Below are 19,842 nucleotides of genomic sequence, written 5' to 3'. Positions count from 1 at the left end.
ACTATGAGTATACAATTTGGCGTGCGGCTCCTGTTAGTGTTGGGGAGCCAATTAGAAGTGTTAGGCGGAGCGGCGGCGGCGCGCGGGCGACGCGGCGACGCGACCGTCCAATTAAACTCCGACGACGTACACCGCCGGAACACCACTGCCTCGTAATTGCGTAAGCCACTTCTAAACAAACCTCCACATTTTTTGCATTGCCACTAACAATAGAATCATGTCAGCTACCACAAGAACTCCCCTTCATAGTATGTAACCATTGAGTTGTTAATTAAATTCGCACAATACATTCCCTGCGTTCGATGCCGGTATTGGAGAGTTTTATCGCAGGGAGATAGAGGCGCTTTCAGTATAATCCTCGCTCACCGGCCGGCACCGGTGTTGCCTCTTGTTTAATTACAACAATAGTGGCCCCCTAATGAGAGTTTTGCGCTAATAAGCACTGCAGAATGTAATCAACATGCCTCGTCGCTCTAATGAGCCGAGTTCCTGGCAAAAACAACCGACGTCGACATTTTACTGGAGATTAATTAGGCGTCTACTCATACAGTGTTAGTACCGACGGAAATCCCCAGCTCTGATGTACACTTCTTAACATATTCCGAGAAAGTTTACCTTGAAGTGACTCATAATTAGCCGACATGGACAGCGATAATTTTCAACCAGCTGCCTCTCCAGTTACACCCAACAGTTAGGTGCCGTGACGTGTTTATTCAACGGAAACAACTTCTATTGACAACAAAGTACAGAGCCAGTAAACGTCGTTAACTTAAATAAGTACGTTTGATTACGTCGTAGCTACCCCATTAAAACTTAACGAGGGGCAACCCCGGGGAAAATAACTAACCCAATTTCCCTTTGCCGGGAAATCATTAAAAGTCTTAAAAGGGTCTTTTCATATATTTTTACCCCGGAGCGTACGTGCAAATAAACACATTTTTACATACTCGAACAAACAATTCCCCTAACGAGGCGGGCGCGTAACGAGGCAGCACGGGCGGCCGCGGTCGGGCGGCGCGCGGGCCGGGGGCCGGTCAGCGCGCCGCCGCCGGCGCAGGACACCGGCGCGCGGATCATCAGCACCCGGCTGCCCGCTAATTGGAAGGATACGCCCGGAAATGTGTCTCGTTACTCTCGGCGCCTACCTGCCAGAGCTCGCCTAACGATACACTGATTTATTACACTGAATACATTCAAATTGACAGCCCACACCCGACTAACACTCACCATCATAACGTTTGCTCTCCACCAAAAACATCAGTTTTATTTGTTTTTTAAGTAAGTAACTGAGGACATTACTATAAATAGTATAAAGGATTTATTAATAAGGTTATTAATAAAACGAAAAGGCTATCGGAATGATATTACATTACATGACTTGAAATTCTATCTCGCGCTATAAAAACAAACATCCAATTACCGAACCAGCAGGAGAACATCGTTTATAAATTTAATAGGGCCTTTATATGTAACGTATTAATAAAAGATTTGCCAATTAGTGTTGGCAATGTACATAATATATAATGAATGTTGTGTTGTTTCTTATTAGAAACGGGTACAATCTGACGAGTCTTGGCAATTACCGAACGCTACCAAATACGACGAATTCCGCGTAATTGCTGAGAATATTACGGCACTGAACTTAATTGTTTTCGACTTAATTAATTAAGCTTTTGTTTGAAACTAACAGCAAAGTGTAGAGTTGGCAATTCTAAATTGGATCTTGTAATTACCTTACCCTCCCTTTCGCTGGGACTGTCTACTTTCAATTATGAGCGAAGCTTTGTTAATGAAATCAATTATAATTGGGACACAATGTGAAGCCCATTCGTATTGCTACAATCAATTACAATGCGTTAATTAATTTATACTTGTTACTCTAATTACTGGAGTGAGGATACTGAATCTGGTGTACAATAATGCGCGTGGTAGTCCCTTCATTACGGAGTGTAGCGGAGGTAGTGAGGTCATTAGGGGTCTCTAATGAGCAACGTTGATAATGGAACTCATAATCGGGCCGGTTAAGGCACCGCCACACGCCACACGCCGCCGAGCCGGAAGGAAGCTTTCACGCCGGTTATCTCACACCGCGCCGACAACTATCCACCCACTTAAGCTTAACCGGTTGAATTTAATCACAAGATGGATTTAACTTTTCAACTAGATGTGAAACTATGCGACTATAAGATATTCGAATCCAAATGCGGTGTCCTCATCGGACAGGAGAGAGCGCGCGTTGATGTCTTTTGTTCGCGGGCAACAAAAATGCACGCAATGGCAGATGTCATTCAAAAGACATCAACTATAATGCGTATGCGCAGTTTTTGTTTTGCATCTTTTTTGTTCGCGAGAAAATATGTCTGTATTATTCGATAAAGGTTGGTATTCACTAACCAGCTTCGTTATGAAACTATATCATTTTAAGGTATATTTTGTAACTTTAGTTAATCCGCTGTAATCATTCCTTATCGCCTAGTTATGGTTCCAACTAAATGAAGTAAGTCAGTAGCGCCGTAACGCTCATGATTAGATACTATAAATTTTAATGGATGGAGATAAACATCATAATCACGATACGGGTTTTACACGACTAATGCATTGATTTCGCTACCCTATAATATCTTTTGCGTAATATCAGCAGTTAATTTGCATTAATTAATTTTAGAAGCTATACCGCGTAATGTAATCAAATTATGATTGATAAGCAACCGCTCGGCAATTTACATATACTGTAATTACTATGCAATGCGTAATCTGCTAGTGATGGTTAATTATTTCGCAATATCATATTTATAGTGCTAATCAAGTTATACAACCCTGGCTGACCATTTTTAATTTATTTCTGCACTTGAAATTAATTATAATTATACAATGACCCCTGAGACAGCTCTCCTTCGTCTTTAAATTAAAAAAATATGAATAATTATAAATAGGTGGGATACAAGGCACAAAACTAAAAATACGTGCCAGTCTTTAAGACTACATAGATAAATAATAAAAGTAATTGGTTACCTATCCAGATAACAGACACACGCAGACACAGACAGATTCTGTCTTTCACAGATTTTTGAGCGAAAGCCACAAAGATAAACTAGCAAGTCAAGACTGTTACAGCGATCTTTCCGTCCATACAAGTTTGACACAAGTTGAGAATTTTAGTCGTAAATTGCGGCGTATATATTCTGCGGCATGTATTTTCGGCTTTAGCCGTCGTGCGGCCGTCTAGAGGCGGGCTTTAATTAAGACACAATAATTAAAACAAGCGACATCAGTATGCGAGGTCGTGAGGGCGCATACGACACGGAACTAATTCGCTGCCCGCGATTATCCACACACACGTAGTCGAGCGCTCTCCGCTAGCTTGTGACTTTCATCAAAATAAGTCAAGTTTTATTTACAGGCTCGCGACTGATCTGGCTGACAATGTGAAAAGAAAGGGTTTTTGTTGAAGAAAATTGAAAGTTTACATCTATTTATTCAAATAAGTATAGATTTTGTAATGCCTTATTGGCATACAAAACTCTTGGGAGAGAATATACAACACTAGCGGCACTTCTTTACCTCGTGAGAATGAGTCGTATAATGTATCAGATACCAACAAAACAAAGATACATTATAATAATTTCTACACCTTATGGAAAGCGCAACTGTTCGGAACTTTTACTTCCATCTTCTTAAAATCTTCATTATAAACACCTTATTTAGAGAATTACCTACTTCATTTTCTCTGTGAACAACTTTGTATTGTCTGTGAATAAGATGTCACTGTCTTCAGTTTCGCGGTGTCCAAATACGATCCGGACACGAATTAATTAAAAATACATTTAAGATCGGACGATAGAGACGCAACCTGGGTAATTCTATTGTGTTAACAAAGTAATATCAGTTTCGAAAATCTTTAATTATAAGAAACTCTATTACCGGAGATGATACAAGGTGTTTTTGTTAGTTAATTGTTGTTTTTAAACATAATAATATTTTATTATTACTAAAATATTATTATTACGTGTGTTTATTCTGTTCGTAACTCCAAAATATAAAGAAGAATAAATGCCAACTATTAGTAACAAAATAAATAGCCGTATCTAAAACCTTCCATTATGTAGTAATAATTCTTTATGTGTATGACTGTTTAACCTTCATTTCGTATCACAATTATGTTGTAGTGTTTACCAAAACTATCACCAGCTTAAAACAATTTCGTAACCAGAGCATAGTCTCCATGCAATGATTGTTAATATAAATGTAAGTATTCCGCAATGCATAGGTACAAACATTCATTGATTCAAAAACCTAAAAGAATTAAATAAATGAATAGGTAGGTATATTATTCAAAAGTATATTATATGTACATAACCTTTTTGCAGGTAGATAATCAAGTTTACCCGCCAACTGGATTTAAGTTTTCAAACTATTCAGGGAACAAAAACAAAAATATTTTAATTTGATAAAAATTGTCGTTTCAAAGAATTTCTAGCAAAAATAACTCTACATTTGTAAATATAATATTTAAAGTTGAATATAGTTGAGTAATATTACATTAGGTACGTCATTGTTGTTAAATGAAAAAATAAGCAGGTGCAATGTATAAAAACACACTTTTTTATTTTAAAAGCAAATGTTCTTTTCTTAGTTAAAATATAACAGCAAAAAATATTTAAAAAACCAATGTTCCAATATTTCATTTTGTTATCGTAACTAGCAGAAATTTTAAAAACAAAGGCGTATGAGTACATATTTTCAGGTGCATATAAAAAAGCAATACCTAAATAAGCGTTCATTAATTTGTCATAAAAATCTGATAAAGCTTATCGGTGAAAGCAAATAATACAACAGTGATACAGACCTGAACGCTTCCGAACAGCTTCCGACAACAAGCAGTAACCGCAGATAACAGCAATAGTTTTCTCCACTTATTTTTGTATTTTAATCCATACAGAGAAAATCCACCACAAAGTCGTTGAAACACCAGATTACGATCTTACTTGTCCACTTAGAAAATTGACACTTGAAATTCAAATCGCTTCCGGTCAGCAAAGACCAGGGTATTAAGTCCAAGGTAGAGCACTGGAGCCGATGTGCAATTTGACTCGCGACCGTAAATTAAAATGTTTGATGTAAAGTTTTAATTAAAGAGCGGGAGATGTTCCGCTGGCGAGCGGCGAATCGGAGCTCGAGTAAAGTTTGGAGGCGGGTGAAGAGCGACCGACACGAGTGATCTCCACGGAGCGCCGCGACGGAGTGAGCTGCCGTCTGCGGTGCGGCCGCTCGGGCAGGCCAGCAGGGCGCCCCACAGCCGACACGGGGTGGAATGGAACAACACTCTAATATAATGACGGGGTCGGAACACTTTAATACTCTAATTGAAAAAGTATACTCCGACAACAGCTTTTAAGTGTTATAAAGTGTTTAAAGTAAATCCAAAAGTTTTGTTTCTTTCATAGAAGTACCTACCTTTAAATATTTTAGGCAAGTCGAGTCGCTTTCCAAAGCTTTCAGGGAGCAGTATTTATATTCAGTCCTAGTTATAAAGACGAAATTACTAAAAGCTTATAAGTTACTTTCGAAGTTTTGGTTGTATTCTAATGGAAGAAATGTGTAGGTATGAGTAAGTAATTAATAACTTGCCATAATAAATAGGATACTGCAATACTAATATATAAAAAGAGATCGTATATTAAAGTAATTGAGAAGAGCGTCACGTCCCACACCGATGTATAGGTAAGAAATATCGCAAACACTGCCTCGATAGTGGGTTCCGGCCTAAATTCAATTCCACCCCTTTCCTCCGCGCCCGCTCCACTAGGAAACCAATCTTCTTTACATTCCCTCGCCGACAAATTTATACTCCTCCATACGTCCTCCCTAATAGGAGACGGCCGAACGTGGTGAAGGTGGTCGACTACGTAAATTATTAAGCAGCGGCTTGTGACCGCAAAGAAACGGCAAGTGTGTCCGGCCGCGGCTCCGGCTGAGAATTTAATTTCCACGGCCGCCCGCCCTCCGCCATTGTCCGTTAGTATTTCATTACGGACCGAGCTTTTCTATTAATAAATCACTCTTCGCCTGCGCCGTTTAATTACGTCCCGGATCCGGTCGACGTCTGATTACACTTTCATCGAACATCTAATTAGGAGTGCAGTGGGCCCGCCGCAGGACGGCTGTACTCTTTGTCCGGGGGATATTACACACGCCACTCCGCCGCCTGCGCCGCACCGCGCCGTCGCAACCACTGCAGCGCCTCGCGCTCAACTTCCAAATGAACCAACTTTGATTAAAGTCCACCGCTTGCACTCCTTAATTAAACCATGAAAATATCAATCACTTGCGTGATGCATCTTCATTTGAATTTATTATTAAAAATAATTCTAGTTGGGACGTAATTAAACCTCTCCCGAAAATGCGAAAATCCCCCCTCCCCTCTCCTCCCTCAGTCTTTTTTCTTGCAGGAATGTAGGTAGGTAAATTAATTAAATATTATAGTGCTCTGTTCATAAGTTAGCTTTCCGTTCCTTTTCTAATTGTGCTCTGCATCAGGTAATGACTGCATAACTTTTAAGGTAAGTAGGTAATTGCTCGTTTAGGTTTTTATTAGATCACTAGTTAAGCGGAAAATATTATAGAATGAGATGCATACATTTATTGCACAGGCGAGTCGCACGTTTAGTGTAGCTTTTAACAAATTTATCTTCGACGAAGTTAAGCACCTAAAGGTGTGTAACTACACACAGACGTGATGATGCTGTTTCTTCCGGAGATATTTCCTGTTGAATCGCATTAACATGCAATATCGATTTAAATTTAAAATTCAGTGCCTGTGAATCATTGACTGGAGTAAAAAATAAAGAAAATAAAAATATATTTTATTTAATGTCTGGTAATGCAATAAATGTCTAAATGTAGACACAGAGAAGTAATAACATGAGGCTATTAGCAACTAAGTATACGGCAGTAAATAATTGATTCAATTGCAAGACCTGGGGAACTGGAACCAATGTGATTGACATTCAAAGACCCTCGCCTCGCTATAAGAGGTTTTGCCAGCCAATGGAACATTAAATAGCCAGTTAAAGAAGGCCACGTAATTACTAACAAATGTAAAATAAATGTAAATTGCTCATAGCGTATGAGCAAAAAGGTACGCGTGCATTATTAGTGAGGCTTTTATTATCCATTTCGTGTGAAATGCGAATATAATTAGTGGGTGTGTTAAATGTTGAGTTATTGCGAGAAACACGTGGCGAGGAAAGCTTGCGGTTCGACATAGTGGCTCAAGACCTTTTTTAATTTCCTGGGTTGGTGCCGTGCGGGCCGCGGCGCGCGGCCGCCGGCCAGCCCGCCCGTTTAACTTATTGCCACGGTTAACGAGAATACGGCGTTGTGTGCCGGCGAAATTGAAGGATTTACTCCGCGTCCCTCCTTTATTAAACGTATTGCACACTCCCCCGGCGCGTGTGTGCGTGCCGCTCTACACACAGTATGCCGAAATTACATTTCACATGAGTCGTAATAACAAGGGCGGGCGTAAATCACGAACATTATTAGTTTTTCTCGGTGCTCCTGCCATTTGTCATTTTATATTGACAGGAAAAGTGACATGAGTGACAAAAAGTCTAATTAAATGGATTAAAGAATGGAAAACGTTGTAAAAACTATCAGGATGGCATCTGGATCGGTAAATAGGTTGATAGTCCGTTTTCAATAATACATTATTAATTATTATCAGATTGTATATAATTTGGCGGCTGCAGTGCGACATAGCAGTAGAGGCGTGCGGCGGGCGGCGGGCGCGCGGTGAGTGCGCCCGCGCGCAAGACGCAATATCACCGGACTTCCTGTAAGCTAAGCGTATCGCCTCAAAGTTTTGCAATATACGCGCACCGAGCCCGTCCTTTATTAAAAACTATTCTCACATTTTTAATTAAAACTTGTGTTCCCACTAAAACTTTATTTAAGCAATAAAGGCGGCGCAATTAGCGGCGCTGTCCCCGGCGGCGACTTCACCTACTTTTCCTCTGCTTTAATGAGTGTTTTTTAATAAAGCCTGAGACTGCTGCAAGTTTATTAATTTAGTTTAACTCGTGTCACGGCACCGGCACCCCCGGCACCCCGCGCGCCCGCACCGCACACCCCGCGCGCACGCTATACCCGTACTTTTTAATTTCACGCCCAACTCTAATCGTTATTGGAAACTAGCACGGGAAAACTGTACATTATGCATCTTATAACTTTATATAAAGCAAGTATGGAAATAAATCTTGCAAGCTGAAACGCGAAACTGACCATTATGTAGGGTAATGGAAGCTTTGGAAAATCAGAAAAAAAGAGTGGTGATGGGGATGTTTTCTGAAACGTACCTACATTACGATTCCAAAGTAACAATCGTTGTCGAGCAGCGAACTAAAAGCTTGAATGACGTGGAGGCCCGCGCGGTGCAGCCCCCTCCCCCTCCCGCCAAGTGTTCCGGCCATAATTACATTCCCGTGTCTAACAAATGGAGAATCGGTGTTGATTTGTGTTTAGCCGAGTCCGTGATCCAGCGACCCACGCCCGCGCCGCCGCCGCCGCCGCCCGCTCAGGTCTCGCTCTATAACTGAACCCTTAACCAGTATAACTAATTAATAATTATCCATTACAACGTTTTATAAACTTTTTGCATGTTAGTAATAATTACTTAAAAACCAAATTACGGATTCCTTAAAAAGGTATGATCTACTCTGAAGGCGTGTGGCTCTGAGGATTTTAATCAGTGTCAATATTTTCTCTCATCTTATTACTCGATATTAAGATAAATATCGCCTCTAAAGGTCGCAAAATTTATGTCATCATCTGAGTCATAACCTGCATTTCATTTCAACCTGTTTCCATAGAAGGTGTTACAATACTTACAATAATATTTTTGCACTTTAAAACCATTTTTTTCCGTAAACGAATAAAAAAGTAAATGGCAATGGAATGGAGCGTTGCATTACGTGCGGCCCCGTAATTGCGCGCATATCGGCTAAGTGAAAAACGAAGCTCGACCAGCGAGCCTAAAAGCTTCGCGGCAGATTGGATCAGCACACGGATTTTCCATTACGCGACTATTCTTTACTCGGAAAGCTTTGAGGAGCCTACAACAGTCATGCACGCTAAACTCACTCATGCATTCTACTTTCCTGACGAATCGATACAATATTTCCAAACCCACGTTAAGTTCAGTCTATTACATTTTAGCTGAAATGGATCGATCAAGCAATTAAAACTTCAGATGAAAAGACATGGAACGTAAACTTGTAAAGATAGAGCTCTCTTGCGCTGACACCTGAGTATTGACAGACAAGACGCACATTAACTGGTACCTAAAGGCTAGATAGGCGGCATCGAAGTGATCGCGTTCGTATGACTACATGGGCTAGATCGTTTACGCAATGGCTCGCACGGAGCGGGCATCGGGCGTCGTTAGCGCGGTCATATATCCTCGGATAGCCGCGAATATTGGCCGCACTAACAATGTGCGTCTTTATAAGTTTTTAACGAGCTCGGACGGTATAAATTATGTGCGGGCAGTGGGTCTCGTTATCTCGCTAACGGCGTACTAGCGGAAGCTTAATGTAGCGAGAGCTTTATTGTAGCCACTTACGGCGCTGCAGTTGTAGAACAATATTGGCGCGGAGACGTTGACTTGTAGGGGTCTATCTAGGTTTAGTACCCAATTATGCATTGATGCCTTACTTCACTAAACTAGTTTTAATTCTATCTCGAAGTAAGTGATACTATTCAGACATTCTAAAATGTCGTAGTCAGAGTTTAGGAAGTGAAGTAAGTAGAGTGTATAATTTGGGAGCTAGACGACAGAAGCGGCCAGCCTGACGGATCAGGGCATAATCGTTAGAGCGGCAACGAGCCAAGGCCTGCTCTTGAACCCACTATTAATATGTAGTGTCCAACTAGCTGACTATCCACTATGCTGAAACTCTAAATGTTTACAAAACAAATAACTTAACTACTAACTGTCAAACCATAGACATAAGACACCCTCTGTAAAATTTTGAGTTTGGTTTGTAGTAGCTCAAGTCATTTATTCATAGAGCTTGTCCACACATCCGAAGAACTTCAGATGGAACAAAAGCCCGTCGTCGTTCACCCGTACAAGAGGTATCGTATCAACATTAACAAAAATCTCAGCCAAGAGGCTTTTAGGCGGCTACATAACTAACAATTGGATTGCCCATTAGCTAAAAAAACGCCTCTAACCAACAATGAGAGGCGTGGTGGAGTACGCTCAAGAGTACCTTTCATTCATGAACAAAAAGGCTCGTAGTGTGTAGTGCGACGCATTTATATGCATAAGCATATGTTACGCAATGTACTAGAGTACATTTAAGTTAGAATTATAAATAACAAGCTTTGTCTCTAAGTACTCTGGCTTAAGAAACCGCACGACGCTGACTGCACCGCATCCGTCTATTTCAAATTAATCGGTATGCATGCGTAACAAAACGTTCAATTAAAGTCCTGCTTAATAATTCCTTGCAAACAGGCAAGTGGCTGTCAGTGCCGCGGTACGTATAGACAAGTAATTAAAGAACACTGCATGTTCCGAAGCCACATTCAAGTTGAGCTGTAATACGGAAACCATTAAGGGCGGTTGAAAGTTAATAAGTAATAGGAACAGTAATTGCCTGCCAGAGCCGCATTTAGGCGGCGACCAATTAAACGGCCTCGCTAATGGCAAGACTCGAAAAATCACCTCGGCTTTTGTACAACCGTCACCGTGAGAATTTATTGTTGCTACTACAATTACGAGTTGTAAAAACTGGTTCGCTGAATATGGATTTATTTCATTAGTGCTTTAATTAGAGTTACCCATTCGGGTAACATTTTCATGGTAACCTGAGCATTGAAATGCTCAACAGAGGTAGATTTAATGAAGTAATTTGATATCTATCATGTTTCCAGCTGAATTGTATTAGGAGTTCTAGGTAAAGCGTTAAATTAACCTCGGACTCAAATTCCCGGTGGCTCCCTGCCGCCGGGGGTTCCATATTAAACCGAGCGCCCCTACAACTGTGCGCTTTATGCAGCAAAGTATAGCCACCTTAATTAAATGCATTAATAATAATTTTACATGATTAGTCCGGGCGGCCCTGGCGGACTTCCAGCAGGGCGTCAGTAAATGAAGGTCTACCCCGCCATTACAGCTACAGAATTAATAAAAGAAATCCCTTAATTCTTCGCTTAATTAGAGGTATTCGAAACCCAACGAGGTAAATAATGCATTGTATAACACGTTTAATTACCAAATATGTAGATCATAACAAGATCGTTATAATTAACAGGGTATAAAATGCGGTAAGAAACGTTTATATGACTGCTTTACATTTAAGTATGAATAAATTACTGACGAGTTTAACTAGACACCTTCTCGGAACGTTTGGTCGCAGCCCGAGTCTTGATTAAAAATACCAATTAAGATTACGAGCTTTTTATACCACTTCTAATCAAGCAGTTAATTAGGATTTAGCGTAAGCGTCCGAGACCGGGCCGGAGAGCGACCCCGCGCCGCGCTGGGCCGCCGCCGTCGCCACCGCAGCCGCCGCTCGCTGTTACTAGAGACCAACCCGCACTCTGATAACAGACGCGTTCTGATAATATTAAACGCACTGTTACACTGAGTCACGTTACATCATTTACCTATCACTGATTACCGAGTCATTTCCCGAGTTTAATTGATCTGCAATATCTGAGATTAGTTAGCAGCAACAGCACTATACATTCTTACGCAGAGATGTACCTACCTACTTGTTGATAAAGTAAAGTAGTGGTGTAACATATAACGTCTAATGCAAGTAAATAGAAAATATAGAAATCTTTTGTACTCCACTCCTTTTCCGAGACTTGTTGTTTTAAATATACACGAAAGCCAAGACATATCTCTTCCATTTTAGGAGCGGCGAAGTAACAAATCAATATTTGGTGTGAGTGCTTTTTCGTGCAACGGAGAAGCTTTTATCTGGACAACGGCCGGATGGCAGCACAAACAGTCAAAGGACGGACACATTCACTTTAACATAACGCGATTCCACCATCCTTCCTCCACATATTTCTATTCTCTAGCTTTGTAAATTATGTAATTTTATCGCAGCTAAAGTTGCCACCGTGAGATAAAATGTCACTCCAACCTCGTTGGTAGTATTGTCTGATATTAAATACATTTGAATAGCAAACTGTCTATCTTCCTTATAATATATTATAGGTTTATAGCACTGCGGTGTATACAACAAACAATAATTTAATTACATTCTACCTGTGTGTACATCACCGGAAAAAGCTTTAATTAACTTCGCCAATGAAATAGTGAGGTTTAACCAGTACGGACTAAGTGGAAGTTTACCGCAAGCGTTAATTATTATCTGCGAGGAGTGCTCTTTGTTTAGTTGCCAACTCTAAATTAGTTTTCGAAATGGATCATTCGCACCCCGGCCGCCCCCGGCCCCTCCGCCCGGCCGGTAATTGGAACGTTCCGAGATGACACCACTCGGCTGCCTCTAATCAGTTAACAAGAAACACACTACATGCTATTGTGATTCGCAAGCACAAGCACACGCCACCTCCGCGCCTTTGAACCGCGGAGCTCTAGTTGAGTACCGGCGCACACGCCTCGCCTCGCGCCTCGCGTGCTTGAGACGCTCGCTGACGCCGCTAATACACGTCATAATTAACGCAACAAGATTATGTTGCACTGAAACCAGGACAATCCTTGTAACTACCTATATTGTACGTTATGCTCTTAGAACAATGTAACCCAACGTAAATTATTTTTCTTATCACCGTCATTATTCAATTAGTCATCATTGCTCGATTATAACCCTTAGCAATAATAATAGAGCAAAATGGTATACTTATTGTGTTAGCAGTCGGTGGTGGTCGGGTCATGCTGGACTGTGCAGCGTTCGCGTTGTTTATAGCTTAGCATTAACACTGGCTTTTAGGTCAGTTGTCTAGTGACGCAACTGTTGACAACGGACTTAAGCATATCCCACAACGTTTACGACAGATTAAAAGTATTTTTGAGTTATAAATTTTAAATGTCGGCAGTTTCTATGCATATTTCATGAAATCTTTTAATTTATTAGCACAGAACATAATTATTTTATGTTCTCTTATTAGTCGACAGCCCTGAAACCGGAATGAGTTCTGCTTCCATCGCGATCACAAACTTCCATTAGGCGAAATATTTTAATTAATTCACTTCGCTAAGTAAGAAAGCGCTATCCGATCAGCACACATAGAGATAAGTACAATACCCGAAACTTGTACACACTCAGCTATAGAATGACAAAACCTTTTAGCGGGGTAATCCTGTTAAATACTGAGATACAAGGAAAATGCTGTCATATGTACAGAGAGGAGAATGGAGAGGTTTCTTTAACAGCGCGTGATCTTGTTTGTTTTTGGCACTCGGCGATGGGCGTAAGCACTTATCTTTAGAGTTCTTGCATTAAGTCGTCAACAATTAAGGCTCATTAAATTTCATTAGAGCAGTGTCCGGGCGAGGCGCGGGGCGAGGCGAGGTGCGGCGGGGTGAGCCGGGCCGGTGCCGGTCGCCGGTCGCCGCTTAGACGGATAATCTCCAGCTGTCAGCCGCTAATGCGTTTTAGAGTACGTAATTTGAACCGTCGAGATCGGCGGTAATTAACGCCCGCAATTAAGCTAAGTGATTATTAGTGACGAACACAAGAGTCTGGGTGTGCGCCTCTGTCTACTAGCTGCATTGAAAGCCTCTTTCTTTAACTCTGTTAGCACGATCGTATGGCTGTGTAAAGAAATTCTGGTTATTTTGATTAGCACACTTCGGAAACTAGAGCCTTAACTTACTTTAGTAAGATAGGTTGTTTTTATGGAAAGGAAAAATAATATAAGAAGTTGAGACATTTGGTCATCATTAACCTGTTGCTGCTCAGAAGTTTTGATAATTGGTGATTTTTTTTTCACCTTTGGCACCCTGTATCTTTTCCGATGAAAAAAATACTCCCGAAAACAGTTTTTTGACAATATCTTATTCGTTTTAAGTAGGTCGATTATAATCGACGCGACGATAGCAAAGGGTTAGTGGCTAATAAGTGGTTCCGAAGGAGCACGTAGAAATCTGCAAAATGACTTTTTTAAACTCTCGGACAAATTTCCAGGAAAAACTCCCAAATGATCGGACTACTTAATATGTTTAAATTAGGATTTAATTTTAAATTCCGCTTAAGTCCATTTTATCCAATCTACGAGTTTCGGGGTCACTAGGTATGTAGGTAAGGAAACTTTTAAATCAATAACTAAATATATTTCTACGATAAAATTAAGTAGTTACCTACAAAAAATACCTTACAATGGTGACATTTATCACAAACAAGATTTAGCAGATCAGCTTTTTATAAGTGAAGTGTTTCAGGTTTCCAATGAAATGTAATTTAAGTGAACATACACTCGAGAGCTGAGTGAAGGCTTTACGTCACTTCAATTTTGTGTTAAAAGTAAGTGTGCGCGCCTCAAGTAACCCGGGGTAATGTATTCCCATATATACATAAGTGAAAACATTTTAAGAAGCTCCACGGACCCACTGCATCACCCCGGGGGTTAGGGCCTAAAAGCACTATCGCCGAGCCAAAGCCTTACAACTCTTCTCAAATTCAACTTACTTTGCTCTGTGGATGTACCCGCGCGGAGGTTTTCTACACCGACCCGGATCATCTTGATGCTTACAAATATTCTAATAAATAGGTACTTACTACTTAATATATGTATATACTTATCTCCAAATAAGAAGTGCCCGCTATTGTGGATAAATCGTAGATTCTGAATGCTTTTTAAAAAACAATACGTATTTAATGGCAGGGACTACTACACAAAATTTTTAAGTTCTATCTCACGTCACGGACTATTTTATAGATTAAGAGATGTGCCCAACAAGGCAATCTATCATTGAATGTAGAGTTCATCATATTTAGCTATTTTTGGACACCTAGGTAAGCGACTACTAGACGGCTGATATTGATGGTTCTGCTCACCTATCTGGGCGGACATTTTGCATCCCTATTGAGGGATACCTACGCGCGTTAGTTATTATAGAAATTAGAGACTTAACATAAAAAATGCCTTATCTAAATATATAAAAGGAGAAACTGACTGACTGACATATCAACGCACAGCCTAAACGTTAGAAATTAACATTAGAAACTATACATATAGAAACATTTCGAGTCGATTTTGGAAAATGCGCTTACGACATTTCACTATAAACCCATGATACCTACCTATACCAATCAGGTAATGGTCCTGAACGTAAAATATCACACTATATTCCCAATTGGGAATCAATTAATAAATATATTTTAACGAATACTTACAATAAAAAATCTTTAAGCTACTTACTAATAGGTAAATACACACTGTAGAATAAATGTACGGTCACGAACATTAATGTGTATACACTTTGGTACCATGTCACATTATTTTTTTGACAAATTGAACTGTAAGTCTCACTAAATGTCAAATATGTTAGTGCGACAGAGTCCTAAAGTGGGTATGTATGTCTGTACCTCATATGACAGAACAGCGTAGGTATATTATAGGTACTTATTTGATTTTTACTAGTTAATTAGCTAGATAGTAGGATGGTAGTGATACCGTGCCGAATACTAAGGGGGGTTATTCAGCGTCTGTCGTTTCTTTTTTATTATTTTTAAACATTGTCAATTCTCTACTTTTACGAAGCAATTCACACTTGATATTAATTCAGAATGATGAGCTGAATCATATATCTCTCATAGTCGTTATGATCTTCTTCCTTGCGAGCCGATGGCGATCGGAACTAAATTTTTGCTGACCAATAATTGGCCACGCCAACGGCATTGTCAGTGGCTTCGTAAAGGTCGTTATGATGTTAGGTAGGTGTCCCCTGTACGTACTTGTACTCAGTATTCGGTTCGGTGTCACTAACAGTAATAATCGTTATTTTAATATAATATAATAGGTAGTAATAATCATTATACTTAATATCACAATGTTTTTCTATAACATTGTATTCCGGCTAGTATCAAAATCGCCGACCGTAGTTTACGGACACATGTAACGAATTCAAGTTTAGCGTAGCGCGTGGCTGTAGAGTACAGCCAAAGCTTTACGTGGCTGCAGGCTGCGTCAGGGTCGGCGGGGCTCCGGAGCTGTCCAGGTCACCGGGGGTGCAGCACTCCGGGCCTGCACTCGCACTCCGCTGCACCTCATGAACACCGCTTTCTCTGCATACTGAACGAAGCCATGCTCGATTTCATATAAAATAAATTGAAAAGTTTTCGAGTTTAATTCCGTCTCTCAAGCCGCCGCCGCCAGTTCGCGCTCGCGGCGTGGCGGAAGCGAATCTCGATGTTTTGTAATGGAGCTTTTTAAAATGGAAGTCGAACTTTTGTCAGACACTTTTAGCCGCGCCGGAGATACATTTAAGCTTTTTAACTTTTCTACTCCGGTAATGTATCCCACTCCGTCCTGCGTCTGTAGAGGTGTCGTATAAGTTTTTTATCCTGAGTAGATGAAGTAGGAAGTTTTTATTTGTGTGAGTGCGCACGTCCCCAGTCGCTGGCAATAATCCTGCCAAAGAACTCTCTATCCGACTTGTGAACGGTTATTTTTTTCATGTTCGACGACAGTGTAAACATTTTGCCTACGATCCATTAAGTAAATGCACTCAGGCCACCACTCGGCACTGCATTAATATTGCATTTCTAACTCCCCCTCCTCACGCCGACCCCTCGATGGACACCACTTCGGCAGGTTTTCAGAAACAAAGCTAATGGCCGACCAGAGTATTTACCTACATAATAGCTTAACTGACATGACAATGATGTTTCTATTCAGTACAATGCTTATCAAAGGCTATAACCAACCAATTAGCAGATAAAATATGTATAATGCTATTATCTCTTGGAGTAGGTATACAATTTATTGACAAAATTGTTTGGTAGCACAGCAGGGCAATGTACCGTGGATCTATTGTGGGTAAACAATGATTGTTCTTAACCGTCTCCTCGAGTCGTTGTTGGTTGTAACATTCTTTACAAATTACATCAATCTCACAAAATCAATAAGTGTTTGTAGCTAATGTAAGCGCTTAACGAGCCGCGAGCGGTACTCCTGAGCGGATCAGCAAATGGAGTGCTTCATGCATAATGTAGCGCAGGCTGAGTGTTGTTTTGAAAAGCGTTCTGAATTTGTTATTTTCGTCACACCAGGTGATGCCCGAGAACCTCATGAAACATTAACGACATATCAATATGTCAATGATTCTAGAATCGTCAGAAGACGCATTAAATTGTATAAACTGTTTCCAGAAAGAGCACGTCCTATATAGTCCCGAACGTAGATGGCCTTTATTTAAACAAGATTCCAATTAATCTAAGCTACTAATTCAACAAAGTATCTTATACTCTTAGAGCGCAGCACAGACCCATCAGCGAATGCCATCTACGAAGTCTCTGGAAGTGCAATAGCAAAATGAAGCATAATTTAAAGCTGAGAAATCATCTCTTGCCGTAAAGCGTATTTCTACATCCTTACATAACTTTATTAAATGATAACAGGAGATAACCAGCACCTCAGAATTAATTAATCCACTCAGAGATTGCATCTAAAAGCCCCGGTGCCCCTCGCTCCTCCCGGGGTCGATCCGTTTCCAGCCACTTAAACTTCACGCGGCGCGCTCTAGCTTCCGTTTTAATTACAAAATTAATTCAAAATGTAATTAAAGTTAACAATAAGGCAGCAAACAATTGAAGTTATTTATGTTAGTTATGTTTTATAGCGAACAGTACGCGCTGGAAACGCGATCTAAGTACCTTCTCGTGTGCCGGTTCTCGCTGAAAGTTGTTTATTATTAATGTAGGTAAGGTACTCATTATAGGTACAATCACACTCTTTTTTTAAAATCTCAATTATTGATTAGCACCATCTGATCAAACAAATTACTTTCACAAACTCCCTTGCCACTCATTTATATTTGATCAGTATTCGTCGTGATCAGTCGTTCTATAAATCTGTGATTATCTAAATGGGATGGGAGCTGCCATTTTTTGCTTTCGTCGCTTGTGGATTGTACGTGATAATTAACATATATCATCCTGAGTGGTATTACCACTACAGCTGTAGCTTGAAGCTAGATCACGTCTGACTGAGGCGACACACTCTTACAGGTAATTAATAGCCATTACGCCGTCTCGTCATCGTCAGCACAACGAGTACTTGCACGCTCAACACTCTAAAAGCTTTTATAAGAAAACGATCAATTCGACTATTCTAGCAAACTAAAAAAGTACACACCCGCAGTTCGATGCAGTACTTAAGTACCTAAAGAAAAAGATTTGTTTGTGGATACGTTAGGTTGGTAAGTATCTACTTATATATTATAGGTTCCTACCTATCTACATATAAATATAAATGGAACTGGAAATGGAATTAGGTATTTTTATAGCTAATACGGAATCAACAATCTTAATGATTTAATTTAAACGGTTGAGCAGTTTTCTGTTGTGGTGTGCCCAATGGGACATCGTGATGTGCATTATAGTAATCCAGCCTAACATAATTATATTAGGAACTCTGTATGACTGTTTATTTCACTTGCATGTCTAAACTGTTGGATAAAGTAGGATAAACATTTAATTAGGTACCTACTTACGGCACATATGCAGATAGGTACTTCGATTGAAACGAAACCCAAGGATGGACATAGGCCACTTTGTGGGCAATTTCTTTGGACGAACTTGCTTGAGAGAGTACTTTCCGGGCGGATTTAGAGTAATAAGGCGATAACGAAGTCCATGCGGAAACGACGAGGCTGGCGCAATAAATAGGTAGGTTACAAATTTAAAATCATTTATCGTTATCCATTACATCAACATGTACCTAGCTAGTAATGTAAAATGTATAAAGCAAAAGGACGTCAGGAGGTAGGTAGCCACGACGCGGACCGCGACGTACACTCATCCACTCAGGGCGCTAACGCTATACAGGCAATAAAGCTGCTCTGAAAAGCACTTAACGGGATTGATTCAGACCATTTACCATTCTTTAAACAAACACAAAAACTTTTCTACTCTGATAAATTATAAGACCTTTGAGGATGTCCATAAGTATGTACGTACTTACCTGAACATTTCATGTTTTAAATTTCAATTTTGTTTTGAAAGCACCGGTTAGATAATATGATTCACAAAGAAAAGAATTAACGCCCGAATAGCTGGTGGCCTACTGAGTTGGCAGTGACAGAATTACTATCCGATTGCTAGAAGGTAGTAATTGCTAGTTTTCATCACAAATTGCTTGATATGATTATTTTGATCAATACGTTTTTTTTCTTTGATGAGAGTGGAAGAAACGAAAGTGGTGTGACAGACAGGATCGTAGTAGATGGAATTCCACGGTCCCTGCCAGAGGTTTCTGCTTACCCCAACGGGAAACAATCTGGTCTTGATGTGTTCTTATGCATAATAATTATGTATGTTTGATTTTATTTGACCAGCCATTTCACATCAGCATGGCTGGTCGCCTTCTTCTTCAGCATAAAAGACGCAGAATTTGTAAAAGTACAACCAATTATTTAATTCTAATGCAGGCCAAAAATAAATCTCAAAATCAAATAGGATTCCCGCCAATTATTAAAATCATCACAAACCAAAATAAAACAAATACCTCAAAAAGTATATAGTGTGTATCCGAACATTAGCAAAGGTAAAATAGTACAAAGATAAATATGTAGAGGGCGCTGTCTACCTTAACATCAACTGTAGAATTCTTTGTGTATAATGGTATAATGTAATC

At 40.1% G+C, this 19,842-nt stretch overlaps 1 protein-coding gene across 4 annotated transcripts in view; it reads right to left on the bottom strand.

Moving 5' to 3' along the window:
• Positions 1-5,262, bottom strand: part of LOC126366168 (LIM domain only protein 3-like) — a 35,693-nt gene extending 30,431 nt beyond the window's left edge. For all 4 annotated transcript variants that reach the window (XM_050009124.1, XM_050009125.1, XM_050009126.1 and 1 more), the window contains exon 1: positions 4,847-5,262. The gene's annotated coding sequence lies outside the window, so the exon portion shown is untranslated. The remainder of the gene's footprint in view (positions 1-4,846) is intronic.
• Positions 5,263-19,842: the final 14,580 nt, after the last annotated feature.

The sequence above is a fragment of the Pectinophora gossypiella genome, chromosome 4 (assembly GCF_024362695.1).
Source record: "Pectinophora gossypiella chromosome 4, ilPecGoss1.1, whole genome shotgun sequence".
NCBI classification, from domain to species: Eukaryota; Metazoa; Arthropoda; class Insecta; order Lepidoptera; family Gelechiidae; genus Pectinophora; species Pectinophora gossypiella.
This window is presented reverse-complemented; position numbering and strand designations above follow the sequence as displayed.